Consider the following 18774-nt stretch of genomic DNA (forward strand, 5'->3'; position numbering starts at 1 on the left):
ATATGAGCAGACCAAGACTGTATCTGTTAAAGCCACCAGAAATGACGTTAGGAAGTGACGGGTACATAAGAGAGTTTTGGCATTGCAGTTGGCTGGGGAATATTGTACTTCATAGAAGTTTGGGAATAAGTTATTATCCAAAAGATTCAATGACTGCCTGAATAGCAGCCCAAATTAAATAGCTGTTTTATCTGCAACACTCAGGCTGCAGTTCTGGATGAGAGATGGGTTAAAACTCTTATTTATAGTGATGGCAAAATGAATGGAACAAGAATAATTAAGAAAATTCTTTCACGTCTTTGAGCTTAACCTGGTGGTTAGACGTACACAAGGAGGCATCAGGTGACACAGCAGACAAGTTGTTGCGTTTTGGGGAGTTATTCTTCTGTATGTTAATCTGTGTTGTCAACTTGGAACAAAGATGTAGAGCATCATTTTCCAGCCTTTTATCTACTTAACTCTAAAGCCCAGGGATTGTTTCTAGGAGCTCTGCAAAAGATAAATAAGAAAAGGAAGCCTATATTCAGCAGGCTTAATTCCAATTAAATTTTTTTTTTCACAAATTGTAAAGTTGAATACCAGTGCATAGAAGAAGAGCAAAAAGGGACAGAATCTTGTCAAATTGTCAGCATAAGTTGCAGATCCCGTGAAGAAACGAAAAACAGGACAAAACCAGGAAAAAGCAGTCACTGAAAACAAAGGCTGATACGTTCTCTTGGGAATTATGTGAGCTAAAACCACGTTAGTTTAAGAAAAACACTTTTGGATTTTTAAATTCATCTGCTCAAGGGATACGGCACCAAATTGATGGATGTGACAAAATCAATAAAATATTCCTGATTATGTACATTTCAATTATAGTTACATATTTAGTAATCATATCACTTGTGGATTCATACCCGTAACAGGCAGCTTATAAATATCCTATGACACATACACTCCCATACTGCTTCTTACCCTACAAAACACAGCAAGCTGGTCAGTAGTACTTTCTATCATATAAATGTCAACCACCCTTCTGACGATTCCACCAGTATGCATGCCTTCTCTGCAGAAGAAACCTCACAATGGGAAACACATATTTTTCCCACAAAGCGAGGATGAGGAATGAGTGAAAATTTCTCAGTGGTTGTAGAGCTCCTTTTCATGAAGTTGTAATTCCTTATGACTTCTTTATGGATTCGGCATGGAAGCTGCTGGGCATACACAAGCTTGTTACTTAAAGGAATAACTTGGTGATGAAAAGATTAGTGTAATTAAGTGAAATTAAGTGAAACTAAACTAAAACTAGGTGTATTTTGCTTCAAAGACTCACAAACCTCAGCAGTGGTTCAGATAACACAATATCATGTAGCCATGTGATTCTGATATTCATTCATGTTTATTTATTGTGGTTGTGATTACACAGTCAAAAATCATGCGTAGCAGCTATTTGAATGATTCCTGGTTTGCACATAACACTATATTCAAACGTCTATGAGCATAATCATGACTTGGTTTTAACTGAATCATATTAAAACAATCAAGGACGTGGCTTAGCACTAGGAGTACGAATGAAATAAAATACTGTTGAAAATTCTGAACATGTAGAAGCTAGAAACACCAGAGGTGGAGCCCACACTGGATACGACAACCCCTGTCCCACACAGGACAAGGTACCCTGGATACCTGAGGCTGTGTCCAGTGAGCTGCCATGTTCAAAGCAGCTAAATAACCTTAGTGTGAGATTTATTGGCAGAAAAGGTACAAAAAAACCCTTTGTGTCTCATCACTCAGGATCAGGACAGGATGTATTCCTAAGCAAGCTGTTTCATTTCAGCCATCCATTAAGCTTGCTAGAGAAACAACTAGAGAAAACTGCAGTCTGGTATGCACGCCACACAGAAAACTCTGATTAATCAACTCTTCTGTAGGCACATTCTCCACTCTGTATGCGTGTCACCTAGAGAGACAGGAAAGTTCAGCTGGGTATGGGTTTCACTTCCGAAGCTGCAGAGGTAAACAAATGCAAATATTTTTTTGTGTATCTTTCCTAACAACAGAGTGTGAAACTTGGTTATTGACTGCTATTTTGCGGGAAGCAAAGCATGTGTTTGCAATACTTATCAGTAAACTGCTACAGGAATCGGTGGCTTACTTCTTGCAAGGAAGTAAATGGATTATCTGTTGCAAAGGACCTAGCATCACCTCAAGGTGGTGAAAAATTACCTGGCAGGCTTAATAATTTCCCATATGATACTTTTTTAGGACCTTAAATATTCAGCTTAACCATATTCTGGGCTGCATCAAAAGCAGTGTGATCATGCCCATCTGCTCTCATAAGACACCCATTTGGAATATTGTGTACAGTTCTAGTATCCTCAACACAAGAAGGACATGGAACTGTTGGAGAAAGTCCAGAGGAGGGCCACAAGGATGATCAGGGGACTGGAGCAACTCCCGTGTGAAGACAGGCTGAGAAAGTTGGGGCTGTCCAGCCTGGAGAAGAGAAGGCTGCGTAGGGACCCCATAGCAGCCTTCCAGTATCTGAAGGGGGCCTACAGTGATGCTGAAGAGGAAGTCTTCAGCAGCGACTGTAGCAACAGGACAAGGGACAATGGGTTCAAACAGGGGAGATTCAGGTTAGATATAAGGAAGAAGTTCTTTACTGTGAAGATGGTGAGGCACAGAACAGGCTGCCCAAGGAATCTGTGGCTACCCCATCCCTGGCAGTGTTCAAGGCCAGTCTGGACAGGGCCCTGATCAATCTGGCCTAGTGAAAGGTTTCCCTGCCCATGGCAGGGGGGTTGGAACTAGATGATCTTAAGGTCCTTTCCAACCCAAACCTTTCAAGTCAATGATTCTATGAAGTTCCTACTGAATAGGGCTTGTGATAGTGATGATGTGAAGGTGACTAATTGCTTTTCATCCCACATGTCTGGAACACCAATTCTAATACATGTGGGAAAAGAGCGGTAAAAACTGAGAAGATGGTGTGAAGGGGGGATGCTAAAATACTCCACCGCTGAACTTCCAGCCCCCATCGAAGCATCTCTCCCGGGACACCGAGCGAGACAGATGGGTGCGAGGCCTCCTGCCGGCAGGCCCTGCGACCTCGAGGCCGCTGCCGCCCTAGGACCTTCCTCGACCCACCTGCGGCCGTAGTCGCTGGGCCCAGTGCCCCAGCCCCCTGCAGCTCGTGCCTGGCAGGGCGGGCGGGGCCGGGAGGCGGGGACGCTCGGGCGGGAGGCGGTGGCAGCCCCGCCAGCACAGGAAGTCGCCCAGCCGCGAGAGGAGGCAGGAGGCGGAGCTGTACCGCTCGGCCCGAGGTACCGCGCGCTTCCCGGGGTGGGCAAGGGGCCGCGGGCGCCACGGCCGGCCGCACCGCCGGGTATGCGGTTGTCACGGCAACCGCTTCCGCTCCCCCCCCCCCCCCGGGGCGGCGGGGGAGCGCTACCCGCCACTGCTCCGGCGCCGCCATTGGCTTGCGGACAGGGAGCGGCCAGCGCGCGCGGCCGACCCGCTGTCCGCGCGGGCCGCCACTACCATTGGCCGGCAGGAAGCGCTCGCCTCCGCGATTGGTCGGAGCACGCTGCCAATCGGGGCGGCGCTGCGGGCGCCCGGGTGCCGCCCTCGGATTGCGGGCTGAGGGGCCGGGAGGGGTCAGCGGCCGCGGCTGGCGCGGCCATGTTGGGTGTGGGCCGGTGGAGTCCCCTCCCCTCTTCCCCGGCGGCGTGTGCCGTGCCCGGGAGGCGGGAATGGGCGGCTCGCCTCGCGGCCGGGGTTGGTGCCACGGCCTTACGTAGCTCCGGGCGCTCCTCAGCCGTTTGGTCAGCCTCCAGCGCGCGAGCAGGTGGTGCTAGGGTGGGTCCCTTCGCAGGGTGTGATTGGCCAATTTGGAGGGAAATAAACCCCTCAGCAGGAGGTGTCCCGTGTGAGAGCTGTGGTCGAGGCCTGTTGGGCTGGCTGCGCTGACAAGAGCCTGCGGTGCTTCTCTGTGGGGCCAGCCTGTGGCTTTCACTCGTGAGCTCAACTCTCCACGTTTACTGCCTGCCAGTGCAGTGTGGTTGGGTGTGGGTGTATGCGTGTGTGTGTGTGTGTGTGTGTATATGTATATATGTATATATGAATGAATGAAGCCCATTTGTGTGGGGTTCCTCTGTGTCTAGGAGCTGGACTAGCAGCTGCTCTCGGTGTAGCTGCATACTCATTGGCTGGCCACCCTAATGGAGTGAGGCCAGGGCGTGTTGGAGATACCACATGTGCAGTGTGTGACGGCTGTGGGTATGCAGTAAATCTGATGCAACCTGGGCTTTTTGAGCTGGCTGTGTTCACCTTTCAGGTGTGATGTGTGCCTGGTACATTGGACTTATTCGTGTTTTGTGCAGAGTGTACTGGTCATGCTTATGTTCAGAAAATCCTGGATAGAGACACTGGAGCCACAACTTCTAAATGTGAAATGTTGGCAGAAATGTCTGCTAACGTGGATTTGTGTGGCTCTCAAAGTGCTCTGCCTTACATCAGCCTACATAGTTAGGAGAGCAGAGCACAGTACCAGAAAGACCCTGTAAAAGCGTGTGGTATAATTGGGCTGTATGCAGAGCACACACATTCACACACAGTAATTCAGTTACATATAACACAGGGCTTGAGTTCTTTGCTTTTGGGTACCAGGCTTGTGCCTAAAGAGCTAATCAGAATGGAAGGGTGCCTGTTTCTAAAGACATGTTGACTCTTCCAGCCTTTGCTACTGACGTATAATTTCCGTAGTGGAAAACTGTAGAAAGTCGGTTTAAGGAATACACAGAAATGTAGAAGTATGGGGAAAATCGATCAATTTCTTAAGCAGTGCTGTTTGGCATGTCTTCCTTGGCTGAATCACTTCACCTCTTGGTACAAAATGGGTTAGGGACAGCCACTGTTGTTCAGAAAATAGTTTGTCTGCTCACTGAGGAAAAATTTAGCAGCTGTTTCTGTTGGCATGGTTATCTTTGATCATGAATTAGTGCTGTCTACCCTTCTAGGACTTGATATCTGTCTTCATGGAAGCTGTGAAGATGTAAGCCTACTTCAGGTCAGTAGTGTAAGCGTAAGCATAGTGAAAACAGACAAGTGTTAACTTGGAAATAAATTTATCACACCAGTACAAATAGTTGCCTTTTTTTTCTTTCCCCAGAAAGGGCAGTTGCTCACATTTTCTGTTATTTTTGCTTCAGTATGTAATTTCTTTTGTAATTTATAACTTATAATTCTGTAACATATGTATAGTCTTCTCGCTGAGCCTGTTTGAGTAGGTTTTAACCCAACAGATGACCTCAAGAGGTCCCTTCCAACACTATCAGTCCTGTCATTTTGCGACTTGGATTTGTTAATTTAACCATGTAGAGATTACAGTAATGTTTTACAACTGACTTTGTCTAAAATAGTATTTTGTGCCTGCAAAAGCAGTACAGAAGATACTCAGTTTCAGCACAGATGTGACAGCTCTTCAAATATCTAGGTTTTGAAAAATCATTTAAAATCAAGTGATTAAACCAGATTTCTGTTAGCACTGGCAAAACTCCTCTTATAATTTACTTTGATTCTTGTATCCATAAAAACAGGACTATCCCTTCTATTTCAGATGCAAGCAGCTGAGTTCCTGAATTCAATTACTACATCACCTTGAGTGAACAGGATTATTGTCCATAAAAACAGACTTCAGCAAAAGGTAATATGCGACAAGATATGTACTTATCACTATAAATATCAAGAATAAAGGCAGTGTGTTTGTTGGGGTGTTTTTTTTTTAATTTACTACTATTTTATTTTCATAACTTTGAACTATATAAAGGTTGCATGCATTGGAAGATTCCACGTGACTTCTGCCAATTCCCCTGACTTCATAGCTCTTGCTGTCACTTCATGCAGCCGCTTCAGGAAAGGAAGCCAATTTGCATGCCAGTTTTCTACCAGGTACTGGAAAATCTTGTAACTCATAGAACTAGGAATGTAAACTGATAAATTAACCTGTGGTGCTGTCCAGTGTATATCTAGGATTTTATTCAAATACTTAAGCCTAACCTTGTAGCCCAGTCTTCAAGGATGACTTAAACTCAGTGTACTTCATGGAAGCAGGAAACATAAAATTTTAGTGGAGTCTACATAGAAAATTATATGAGGGTTTTGGTTTGTGTGTTTCTGTTTGGTGGGGGTTTTGTTGTTGTTGCTTTTTCATTTTTTGCTTTTTGTAGGTTATTTTTTTCCTTTTTTTTTGAGTGTTTTTTCAGTGCAGTGAAGACATTTTCCTTGGATTTATTGTGAAATTTGTTTCTTGAGACCAGTAATTAGTTTTTGTTTCTTGCATAGTTTTAAAAATCTTTCAAAAGAAGCTGAATACCATCAAAATTAGTTACAGTTTGTTGCAGTTGGAATGTTAAGAGTTTCTGTGGGATTTTTTCTCACAACTAGAAAGTTCCTTGTTTTGTTTTCCTTTGGGATATTTCCATATTAATCTAGATTTTTCATTAGGGAAGACAAGCTGTGAATTACAAAAAAGTAGGATAATTTGGAAAGTCTTTATGTGTTGCTAAAGGCTAATGTTATAAAACTGGGATGTTATGTTAAAAAAAAAAACAAACAGAAAAGAACCCTCTGAAACCCCAAGTTTAGTATTATCTTGGAGACTGAAGTTGCTCTATTAGGTAGTGTGCTTCATAAGTAAATTGTTATGTTTCCATGTTATGAGTTAGGTAAAGATTAGAATGGAACATAGATGGTTGTAAGGTATAGACAAAGAAGCTAACAATTTCTGTTTACGGTTGAAGTCTCACTCAATGCTCTGACTCCCTTATGATACTACTGTTGTAATACGGTTACTCCCGGAAAACAAGACTGCAAAAGTCCTCTGACACAAACTCTGCTTTAAGATTTCTGCTCCTGTAGATTTTTTCATTTGCTTGCAGGTTTACTTTTTATTGAAGAAAAAAAAAGTGAAGTGATTATATACTAGCTGATCATTTTTTAAACTAAAAAATGAAGTGCTTTTCAGTGAATGGCTATCCTCATTTCAAATGAAGTCTGCAATGATTAAATATTAAAATGATGGATGGTTTAAATTAATATAAAAACTTTTCAGGAGATTATTACAAAGATTAACATTTTAAATGTTTTAGTACTTCCATAGTTTATCAATCACAGGCACAGTGAAACTGTTTTTAGTTACCAAGCTGATGAGCTCATACATCATTGCAGCATTATGTGCAACATAAACATCATGGTGATGTTGGTAGAGATGAAAAAATCAATGTATGCTGTGGCTCTTTAATAACCTGTTTTTGTCTTGAAGTATTTTGTGACACACAGAATAAGAGTATTTTTTCTTTGGAAAGATGATGGGAAGGAAAGAGCGTTGCTGAAAACCTGGTGTTTTCCATTTAGGAAGGAGCTCTGTTTCATGTCGTGACAAACTCAGATAGTCACACAGAAGAAGAAAAAGCACTTGCATTAATGCAGTTTTAACATCCCCAGATTGTCAGCAGCAGCCTTAGGATTCCTGATACATTTTTATTCATCAGAATTACGTTTGAAGGTCATGGGAAAATGTCAAGGCACCCCAGGTGCTTTTGTATCACTAGCTGTGCATAGATACCCCTCTGATTCAGTGGCTTGAGTAAACACTTACTCCAGGCATTCTTGACATGGACAGTGCTAATCCCTTTTTTCCCCATTTCTTCTGCATATTTTTTTTGCAGCAAGGGCAAACATTTTTAAGTTTGATTTTGCCTCTGTAACCACATATTGTAATGATACAATGGAGGGGTTTATACAATGCAGTTTATTGTGTCCCAGAACTTTTTGTAGTGTTAAATATGATAATTGATACATCAACAAAATACTGTTTATTCATATTCATGTGCTGTGATTGGTTTTGGCATTATTTTTCATCCAACGTGTTTTATGATCAAAACCAAGATGGAACTGGAAAGACATGGTATAATGAATTAGTCAGCATAAGCCCAATACCAAGTGTAAAGAAGGATGGGAGGGTGACACAGAAATCCAGGAATAGTTGCTGAGCTGTTAAAGTGAATAAATGGAGAAAGACTGTTACAAAAGCAGAAGCTTATGGTGGAAAAGTCATGCCAGAAAGGCCAGGTGTGAGAGAGGGCAAAAGCAAAGGTTAATTTAGGTTAATGTTGAGAATGGTATTGGGAAGTTAAAATCCAGAGGGCAGAGGGAAGCACGCCATTTTGCACACAAGTTTGTTGTCACTTACTAATGCTGTTATTTCTCTTCTTAAGTAAGACAAAAAAATAAAAGATGGGGTTGCATTGCCTGTAGTTGGTTGCCTCTAGCCAGAAAGCCAAATGTATCCTCATGAATTTCCATTGAAATAAAATAAAGTAATGGAACAAAATAACCTTTTATGTTATGAACTGTTTTTTATAGTGGGGAAACAGATTGGGTTGGAAATGTAGTAGATCTCAAAGTTTCAATTGTTTTCTCTCCGGCTGTGCTGTACGGTGTAAATGAAGAAAAGGTTAAGTTTACCCGTGATAATTCCCTCTCACATTTACATTATCAATCAGCCTTTGTAGCTTTTTGTGCTTTTATCTGTTGTGTTTTCATTGTAATCTTTACATACAAAGTTCTCAATTCTACAAACTCTTACTCAAATTTATGCACGAATGCCCCTGACAGATGTGCTCTGGAAGCCTTAGATGCTGCGGTTTAAGATGCTGCCAGCTGGTCGCTTTTCCCCCACCCCTCAGATTGCAGGCTGTACAGAAGACCCAGCAATACCTGCACCCTCAGTTTGCCTCCATCACCTTAACTGACACCTCTTTTTGGGTGTCTTGCGCTATGCGTAGTCTGGGAATGGGGTCATGGGAGCAGAATGTACCCCTTCTTCTTGCCCTTTTTTACAGGCTGCTCACCCTGGCAGGGAGGTGATTACTTGGGGTCAGCAACATCTTAAAGCTTCTCAGATACTAAAAGCTTATTTATAAGTCTCCTATGTTTTCAAGCTGAACATGTTTTAAAAATTCTATTACCTATGTGTTCAACTTACACTGTACTAAGTCATTATGGATAACATTTCAGCACTTGGCTTTACCCTGTCACCATCTGAACTGAAACTCTCACCTTGAGGTTTTGTCTTTTAAAAGTGATCATGCCTAAAAGCTCATACTGAAAATCATAATATTTCTTTCATGTAACGTGTAAGCTATAGAAATTGTCCTGTAGGCGGTTTTAGTGTTGCACTCATGTGGGGAGGTAATTACGCTGCCTTCACTTAAGATTACATCACTTACTTTACTGCTAGACCAGTTTTGTATTACTTAAGTTCTTGCCAAAAGGAAACAGTTAACCTGAAGCAGTGTATTACTTGTTTTGTTTTTGTGTCTCAGCTGTCAGACTGAAGGTACACTCTATGTATGGCTAACTCTTAAATTTGATTAGGTCCTTGATTTACTGTTACTCAACTAAAATTAATTTAAAAATTAGGACTGTACAGTAACAATAAAATGCATAAAGACCTGGTGAGCTGCCAGCACTCAGAAGTAATGGCTCGAGGCCACTGTCAACGGATGTGAGCTTGTGGAGACTTTCCTCAGTGTTTGTGTCAGGTGTGATGCTTTTTGCTATTTTAGTCAGTTGTGTCTAAATGTAAAAGCAGTAATGGCAAACAGTAGATGGTTCAGTGATTGCTAGGTTGATGAAGAAAGGATGAAATTAAAAGCATGGCTGGGATCATGGTATTATGAGTCTGTTAAAATGCAATGTGCCTGCATGTGTTGAGGAAGAAGGAATGCTGCATGTACCTGCAGAATGTAAGATCTTTTATCTTCTAAATCTGTGACTGTGGGAGGGCTTGGGGTTTGTGAGGAAGCTCCTGCAGCCATAGGGAATTCAAGTGCAGGGCTGTTCAAGAAGGGCTGGTGCTGCCTATTAGAGATGGGGGAGAGGTAAGAGAGTGCTTTGAAATGGCTTAGTAAGACCAGTGCTGGAATGTTGCCTCTAGTTCTGTTTCCATGAAAAACATGCTCTGAAAAATTTGAAGGCATGATGAACTCCTGGAAGAGGCAGATGGACTTTTGTTAATGATACTGCCTTTCATGTGTGCTGTGATATTTCTGATGACACATTTACCTTAACCTCACTGGACAGGTTCTATTTGCTACCCGTCCCAACTGTCTGCTGCAGAGGCCCTCCTGCATAGTGTGGAATGCCATAGGCAAGGCTGTGCTGAGTGAACTTGTCATTTATTCCTGTTACAGAGGGTGTGGAAAGCACTTTTTCTTTTGTTGTATATATGCATCATGGGAAGCTGTCTATAAGTTCGTCAGCTTTAGATTTTGGTGTGATTATGATTTTTAAATGCAAACACAAAGAATTGCAGCATCATTCGGTGTTTGGTTTTTTGTTTTTTTTTGCAGTTGTAAAATGGTCAGAGCAAGGATGGATGTTGCTTCCTTTAAATTTTTCCATAATCTGGACTGAAGAGGTTAACAAAGAATTCCTAGATTGCTGTTTACTTCTTTGTTCTGAAAGGCAGGATAATTTGAAAGTCTGGATGGTTTTGATATCTTTTTGGGTATAGAGAAAGCATCAGACCATCAAGTTAAATAGGAAGAGGCTACTCTGGAAAACTGATTATTGTAGAGTCAAACCTGTTAAAAAAGTTTCAAACAGTTTTCATTTTAAGTACACCAGTGGGGTTAAATAATATCAGTAACTTTTGTTGGAGTAACAGATCATCAGAATTTAAAACAAAAGGTCCCAGCGCACTTGCTTATATCATTTACTGCTTCAGTAAAATACATCTGAAATGATTTACAAAGCAAAGCTTCTGGATAAATTCTTCCAGTTCTGCATGGGAAGAGAACCTGTTTATCTTCATGCATGTTTATATAGACCCATGGAAATTATGATCTAAATGTGGGTACCATACTAAAACATAGCCATATATGCAGAGTAAAGAATTCAGAGTACTTGTATTCTGTCATTTATTGCACATAAGTAATGTATATTGTATAGGCTTGGTGTAGTTCTCTATCCTGACCATAGAAGGACTCTATAATCTTGTCTTGTTACCATGAAGGGACCTTCAGGGGGACAGAATGGTGTGTGTAGCAAAAAGCTCAGGGCTGTGAGTCTCTGACCAAACTTGTCTGCTTTTAAGCCTTCAGACTTAAGACTGTCCATGCTGGAAATAGTAAAGAGCTGGAAAGATGTTTTCCCTGTACTGTACTGGTACACATTTTCGTTAACTCACCTTAATTAAAACAAAAGCAAATCAGTGTGGAAACAATTAGGATGGCTTGTAGAGGTGAGTGCATGGGATATTTTTAAAGCTATAAGCAGAAGCAGCTCTTTTTCAGAGTTGGCCCAGATCTCCTTAAGCTTATTAAGCTTGGTTACAGTATTCAGCTTTTGGTACAGTCATAGTCAGACTGAGTAGTCGTAGTGGGAAGAGAGCGACCTGTAGTTTCTTGTAATGTTGGTGTTGAATCTGTTGTTACGAAAACCAGCCTGAACTCATTTCACTGTATGCTCCAGCAGGTTTGGGGTTTTCTTTTTGGTTTCATGCGGTCTACAAGGCTAGATTTCAGGCATATCTCCTCCTCCTAATAAAACTTCATGGCAGTGCTGAAGCATACATTCCCCTTTGACTCTATGTAAGGACATGTGCAAGCCCCTAGTGCTTAGACAGATGCATGCAGGACATTAGAGTGAATAGAATGGATCGTCTGCTGGTTTATCTCAAGCTGGGTTTTCTGAAGAAATGCTTGCAAGCTGATAGCTACTCATTAAATGTTCTCTTTTAGGAGTCTCATAACTATTCTGTTCCTGTCTAGCTTGAGGTGTAGGAACCACTCACTCATTGGAGGTATCTTTTAGGCCGGAAAAGGCTAGCCTGTCACACATTAGAACCCAGGATCTTAAAAATGTGCTGTCTCTAAAAGCAGAAACCCGTGAAAAAGGGCTCAATTTTATATTTCAGTAAAATTTTTACAGTAAATAGAATCTTGTGTGTACTGTGTGACTTGAAATGGAGTACTTTTTTCCAATGTGTTAGTCTCACCTGGTGCCGTCCTTTTGTTGGCATTCTCCTTGACAGTGAACCTGCAGCAAAATTTCTTCCTTTTGAAACATGCACTGTTCAGCAGTGGGAGTATATAGGACATAGTCGTCTTCCATCCTGTGGTGGTATAGGAAAAGCTGAGAAAAGAACCCAAGCAGACCTTGCACAAATGGTTGCATCCAGGACCCTCTGGCATCCACATGACTTTCTGATATTTCAACTAACACTTTTCTCTTGGTTGATGATTTTTATTTTTGCTACCTGATCTTTTCGGCTGCATTCCACACTTGCCTGCTCTGCCTTAAAATGAGGCAAGTAAATAGTTCACCGCATTTTTTGGTGGCTGTCAAATCTTATTTTAAAATTTGACCATATGAAGATCTTAACCTGGTTTTTATCAATTCCTTTAATTCAACTTTTGTTCAAGATTCAGATTTTTTGAGGTATCAGTGATCTCGTATTCCATTTTTGCCCAAATAGAACATAAAAGCTCCTCAAGAGATGGTGTCGTGTACATTATTACTTTATTCTTATCTTAAAAATCACTGCCTTTAATGGAATCTCTACGTAGGTTTCAGGAGAGGCAGGTCTTGAGCAATTTAGATATAATCTACAGAGTGTGCTTGGCCTATTGTTTTGAACTACTTTAGAAACTATTGCACTGATGTTATTTAAGCCGTATTAAACTCTTCACCCAATTATGGCCTAATCCTTCAAAACCAATAGAGTAGGACTTGGTTTTGAAAATGCTGTTGCTAATGTCTATGTGTCTGTTCACTAAGCCTGTCTGTTAAGCTCATTATTAAGTGCTGTAGGGCTGAACTTTGCATTTGATCTGTTAATGCTAAGTTATCTGCTGTTTTATCTACTGGGTTTTGTCTAGGACAATGGTAAAGGAAAAAAATACAAAAAATTATGTGTTAAGGCTGACGAAATGCATGTCAGCTTTATCTTCTCATTTTATGTGAAAGATTAACAGATCGTTATTTTCATCAGTTACTTAAAAAAAAGAGGAAAACACAAATGCCAAACCCACCAAACTAAAACTTTTTATAATTAATGTTTCTTCTGCTTCGTGTCTAGAATAGATTTTTTTTTTTTAATAACCTGAGTTGCTTTTCTGAATGCCTAATACAGCATTTGAGACAACAAAAGTTGCATAAAACTGTTTTTCTTCAGTCATAGGTTAGTCTATTTAATACTTACAAAGCTACAGTACTTTCAGAGAAAGGAAAAAAAAACAAAAAAACACCCCATCCCACATTCATTCTGAGCCCTGGATGGAAAGATTCTTTTAAGTCCTTTTGATCACTAGGTTTGGTAATAGAACTAATAATTCAGTTTTGCTGAAGTGTTATTTGCTGCTGTCATTTGTAGCCTGCTTTCAACTTTTGCATGGTTGCTCAAGGTAAGAAGTGAGTCAATCATTAGGATACAAATGTGGTGACCAGCGTAAGTGATTTCTATGACTTGGAGTCATGTGAAGGGACACTGTATTATACTACAGTGAAATGAGTAACAGAAGGGCACATTTGTATGCCTTGCGGCTTTGTGCCTGTGTGGCTTATTTGTGGCTCTTTTCTCTGCTGGTTTTCAGTTATTAGGTTGATTGTCAAGCATGAACAGACTGTTTGCTGAGTGTGTTTGCTTTTCGTGAATGATAGAGCAATTTCAGTGTAAATGGAGTCAAAATAGATGGGATATCACTATTAGAATTAATTGGGGAAAAAATTAAGATGAAACTTAGCCTAGCATACTTTTAAAAGTTTTTTTTTAATCTTTAAACAGGGTGAGAGAAAAGGAAAAATTCCAGCAATTCAAATTGTCTTGTTTTGATATATTATTTCTAAGAAGCTGTTTAATTTTTAAATCATTCACTCAGAAATTTTGTATTTTTAATGGTCCAAGATAATGCAAGGAAAAAAAAAAAGGCACAGTAGAAGCAAACAAAAAAAAGATCAGTATGGAATTGTGTGAAAAATTGGATGTGAACAGCTTCAAAAGTTGCAAGCTTTATTCTTGCTGAAGATCATTATCCCATTTTGCAGTATTGAAAACATTGTGAAAGAGACTTTCTGTCCTCTGGATGGTTGTGAACTGTAGTTTAAGATGGATATGCTAAAGGGAAGTAGAATTACTCCCTAAATATTTCTTCTCACTTAAGGAAGAAATGAAAATCTCATTTCCATCAAAAATGAGCCTAAACTTAAAATCTAAAAACGAGGAACTAACAAGTGTCTATAATTAAAGCAGCCAGGCTTACAACAAGCTATGACTTGTAGCCGGTACCAGGAAACGAGCAACATCTGGAAAAAATGGAATTTTTGTCACTTCTAAAACTGAAGAGATGGGCAAATAAAGAGGTCATTTTCTGCTTTGAAGAAAAGAAAAGAGATGCTTTTCCTCTGCTGTAACACCTATTAGGGCAAAACAGAGTTTGTAAGGTTTTGGAATAAGACCTCAGTGAAACCACGTGATGCTCTATTAAATTAAGGAACTGTAACTTCGTAACATATTGGAAGTCAAGTGCTTAGGCAGACTTAGCTGATTTTGAGATGTAAGGTCTATGACCTCTAGCTTTATACCTGTTATTTATTTAAATTATTCCCTACTTCATCAAAGGAAATGAGTGCTGAAGGGGTGTGTGGTGGTGATCAAAGAGAGAATAAAAGTGCCTGGATTTATCTGAACTGCAAAATGTTCATTGCTGATGCTTCAGTTACTGAGACAGAACAAATAATTGTTTCTCATTGTTGCTCTTGACTTGATGAACTTTTAACTCATGAGGCAGAGAGCACGTGTTTCATTTCCGTTCTGTGCAGTTGTGGTAATGGTGATGTCCTCTGTACTTACCCTCAGACTACAGTGGTGGCTGCACAGCATCTGCAATTGCTCCCATGGAGGCTGTATCCATCCCTGATGATGCGCCTCTGGGCATCAGGGTGGTCTGGCTGCCCATTCTGTTCCTGCCGTTCTTCGCTCTGATTTTTACCATAATCCCTGTTCCTCCCAAACCCCCAAAGTTTAAACATATTCTGTTGTTCTGGAATACTGCATATGGTGTAATTTATCATGTAATTTTCCCTTTAGCAGATTACACTTTCCCCTGATAAATACTACTTTTTGAACTGTCTGGGAAGGCAGAATCAAACCACATGTACGCTTTTTTTTCCTTTATGAACTTTAAGAATATTTTCTTGACACACCAGTGCAGTCATTCTCATAAAAATAAATAAAAAAAAAGGTTAATCTTTGAGTGTTTGCAGTTTTAAATTTGTTCAGATGAAGATCTGTCTTCATATTAAGCTGAATATGTTTCACAGATGGTATATCTCTACTCGGCTCTGACGTAAGGGAATTCAGTTCTGAAGACAAATAAGAAACCCAAATAATGAAAAGCAAATGTAAGGTGCATAGAATAGCTATAAATAGAATATTCTTCTGCAAAATGTCATACTGTTGTTATAACAAGTATAACACAAATTGCTCAATAGATATCAGTAATGTTTTTATAAGTAAGTTTTGGCCTAGTACATTTTGATTCCTCTTCCCATAGAAGCTGTGACAAACTGTATTCTACTGGGAATGGAAGGAGCCTTTGACATTTTTAATATCCTCTTTTTGCTTCAAAACCTAAATTATGTAAGTATGAGATCTTTAAAAAAAAAAAGATCTTGGTCAGGTTTTGCAGTCCTTGAAATTTTTGCTTTTTCCAGGCTATGATGAATACATTTAATGATAATCGTTTCAACTCTTCAGATGTTTAAAAACATCTAACATCTAACAAAAATAAGTAGTCTTTCTGCTAGAGAAGCAGATATTTGGGCCTAAATAATCCTACCCCATTTTAGGTACTTAGGGGAGGTTTAGGAGCATAGCAAGGAAGATTGCTGCAGGCGGTTTGGATTCCTTACCATTGCATCTCTTTCTTCATTCACTGCAAAGGGAGTGGAGGTGGCCTCCTGCATAACTGGAGTGTCTCACCTTCCTGATATTAGGCGGAACTAATCTGGGTTGTTGATGAAATTTATGTTTCATAATACATACTGCCTAAGGATTTTGAAACATCCAGGAGAATATGTTGAGTATTCATATAGACTATTACCTGTGTCGTACTTCTGTGAGTAAATTCAGATCTAATTTCATGGGTTCTCTAGGCAGCATAAAACTAACAAACAACAGAACAGCTCCTTTCCCTAGAGAGCAAAGGGTGCTCAGTGGAAGTAACAGTGTGTGTTTTGTTCCTAGTTTCCTAGTGCTTACATGAAGCTATGAAACAGCCTTGTATACATCAGAGTAAAAGTTGTAATTCCTAGATGGTTTTAATCTTGGGATATAGTAGTGTTTGTTGTCCTTGTGCAAAAAGATAAGATTATTTTAGCAATACTTGTTCCAACTAGAGTTATGGATCCTGGGTTTTTTTAATTTATTTTCCTAAATTTAACTGAATTTAAGTCATCTCTGCTACTTTCAAGCTTAAATTAAGTAAAGAACATGAAATAAATCCCCAAGGAAGGTAGAGCTAGATTCGGCAAGAAGCACAATAAGCAGGTACTCTTTCCTTTGATGTGTCATCCTTTGAGAGAGATTTTCCAGAGGAATGGTGAAGACTTAGCAGTAGAACATGGAACGTTTTTGGTTGGTTCTTTAATTTTTTTGTTTGTTTGTTTCTATGTTTATTGTGTTTGGGGTTTTTGTAAGTAGTAGCAGTAAAATTTTTTAACTTCTTTTGGTTAAAGTATGGTTAAAAAATTCAGCTGCATTGTTCTTGCAATTTTGGCTGTGGGTTAATTCCACTGCATTTCTTCCACTGCTGCACAGACAGACCTTAGTTTCTGTACTTCAGCAATGCACCAAAAAAGCAAATTAAAATAACCAACAGCAGTGATTTCCAAAATACCTACATGCAGACAGCTTCCCACTTTAAATGCAGTGCTAACATTTCTTTGGAATAACTTGATGTTCACAGAGGATCTAGTGTGCTCCTTGGATTTTACCCGAGGAGGATAAAAGGCAATTTGTGCTCTCTTGTAACTTGTGTTTTAATATCCTTTATTAAACTACGAACTATGAAATTGACCAATTCTTTCACTGACATCAGTAAGCTTTGAATCATATTAAAAAATTATTTGGTTTGTGGGTTCAGATTATCAACGTGCACTGTATCCAACAAAAAAAAGGATAAAAAAAAGGGGGGGGGGTGAGTTAGATATTCATTTGCAATTAAGGATAAGTTACTTCTGCATATATACACATATTCACTGTCCATTCGCCTGCATTTTCAATTACAGCTGAAGACTCGGTCCAGTACCTTTACATTCTGTAGTGGTTCTTTTCTATCTAATCTATCAGGTGTATTTCTGCTACAAAACTGACCATTATTTCTTTAACATACCCTCCATGTTAGGCAGCTGGTTGTTGAAGAATACAGACATATTGTCAAATATGACCCCTAAGAAAGTTTGCACATGAGCACATACGTGGATGTTTGAGTGTTCACTGGTTCACACTGTAAGCCTTATCACTGTTACTAATCATTTGTATTACACCATAAATTCACAAAGTACAATCTCTATGCTATATAGTCCCTGTACTTCTTGGTATTTCTGAAGTCATTCACGTTGTTTCTATTTCATTCAAGTTATTTATTTATTTATTATTTTTTTTATACAAGCTTTATATGCATCAGTAACAGTGAGTTGAGATTTAAACTCTACTGTGGTCAGACCTGGAATGAACAACCAGAACTGTTTTTCTATCTCAGAAAATGCTGTTGATTGTGGGAGGTGATAATAGGCAATTTATTGTGTTTTTTTAATTATCAGTCACTGCTTATGGATAAAAGAGGAGAAGAATCATGTGTGCTGAGGGTATAAGCCTTCAAAGCTGAATTACTGGAGGGTAAGAAAGTGAAAAGCTGTGAAGGGTACCACAAAAGCAAGGATATATTTTGACCTTGTATATGTCTGTAATGGCAATAAATATAAAATAATTCCTTTGGAGCTTGCTTTGTTTTCTTAAAACCAGCTTGTGGAAAAGCTTGAAAGTTGAGGAGGGCTCATGTTGCCTTCAAATAGTTACTCTTGAAGTATTTTTAGTAGGCTGTAAAGAAAAGCAATGACAACTCCTTTACATGTTTCTTGACTAGTTATGTATTCATTAGAATTCCAGGGACCTGAATGCTGCTGGGGTACACACAGCATGATGCACTGCCTATCCCTTTGGTTTGGCAAAAAAATACAGCAAAAGCTGGATCTTCCACTTGCTGGCATCGAAGGCAGTGGAGCAGCCAGTTGGGAAAGACTTGAGCGCTGATTTTGCTTACACTAAAGTTAGGACGACCAGTTATTCCAGGATGGCCACTCCAATTTTAAATATAGAAAACATGCTTTTCAAATTGTTTCATGGCTCATAAAGGTTCGAGGATTTTCCTTCATGAAAATCTGATCAGAAAGTTACATTGGAGAGCACTCCTGCAGCAATGTTCATAAATAATAAATATTATCTCGTATTAATCCATATTTTAGTTTAACTCTGGCTCATGGCAAGCTGCTTCCTTGGGGAATGCAGAATTCTTTACAAGAGAAGGTGATGAGCCCCAGTCCCTGAGGAATTAAATTGTGAAAACAATCTTTTGTTTTGTACATGCTAATATAGATCTGTTATTCCCTTTCCACATCTATCACAACACATTCTAAATTGTGGCTGATCTTTTATGCAAATAG

General features: G+C 39.8%; 1 protein-coding gene across 2 annotated transcripts in view; it reads left to right on the forward strand.

Moving 5' to 3' along the window:
- The first annotated feature begins 3184 nt into the window (after window positions 1-3184).
- The window catches only part of TRIQK (triple QxxK/R motif containing), a 59792-nt gene continuing 44202 nt past the window's right edge, over window positions 3185-18774 (forward strand). Inside the window, exons 1-4 of one of the 2 annotated variants that reach the window (XR_009724498.1) lie at window positions 3185-3308; window positions 5004-5053; window positions 5603-5689; window positions 11147-11170. The gene's annotated coding sequence lies outside the window, so the exon portion shown is untranslated. Of the gene's footprint in view, window positions 3309-5003; window positions 5054-5602; window positions 5690-11146; window positions 11171-18774 lie in introns of those variants that run through there. The other variant, XM_061346785.1, reaches the window with a different exon arrangement.

Source organism: Neopsephotus bourkii, unplaced genomic scaffold (assembly GCF_033783945.1).
Source record: "Neopsephotus bourkii isolate Nb327-2 ecotype Australia unplaced genomic scaffold, CSIRO-AGI_Nbou_v1 NB_275, whole genome shotgun sequence".
Classification (NCBI taxonomy): domain Eukaryota; kingdom Metazoa; phylum Chordata; class Aves; order Psittaciformes; family Psittacidae; genus Neopsephotus; species Neopsephotus bourkii.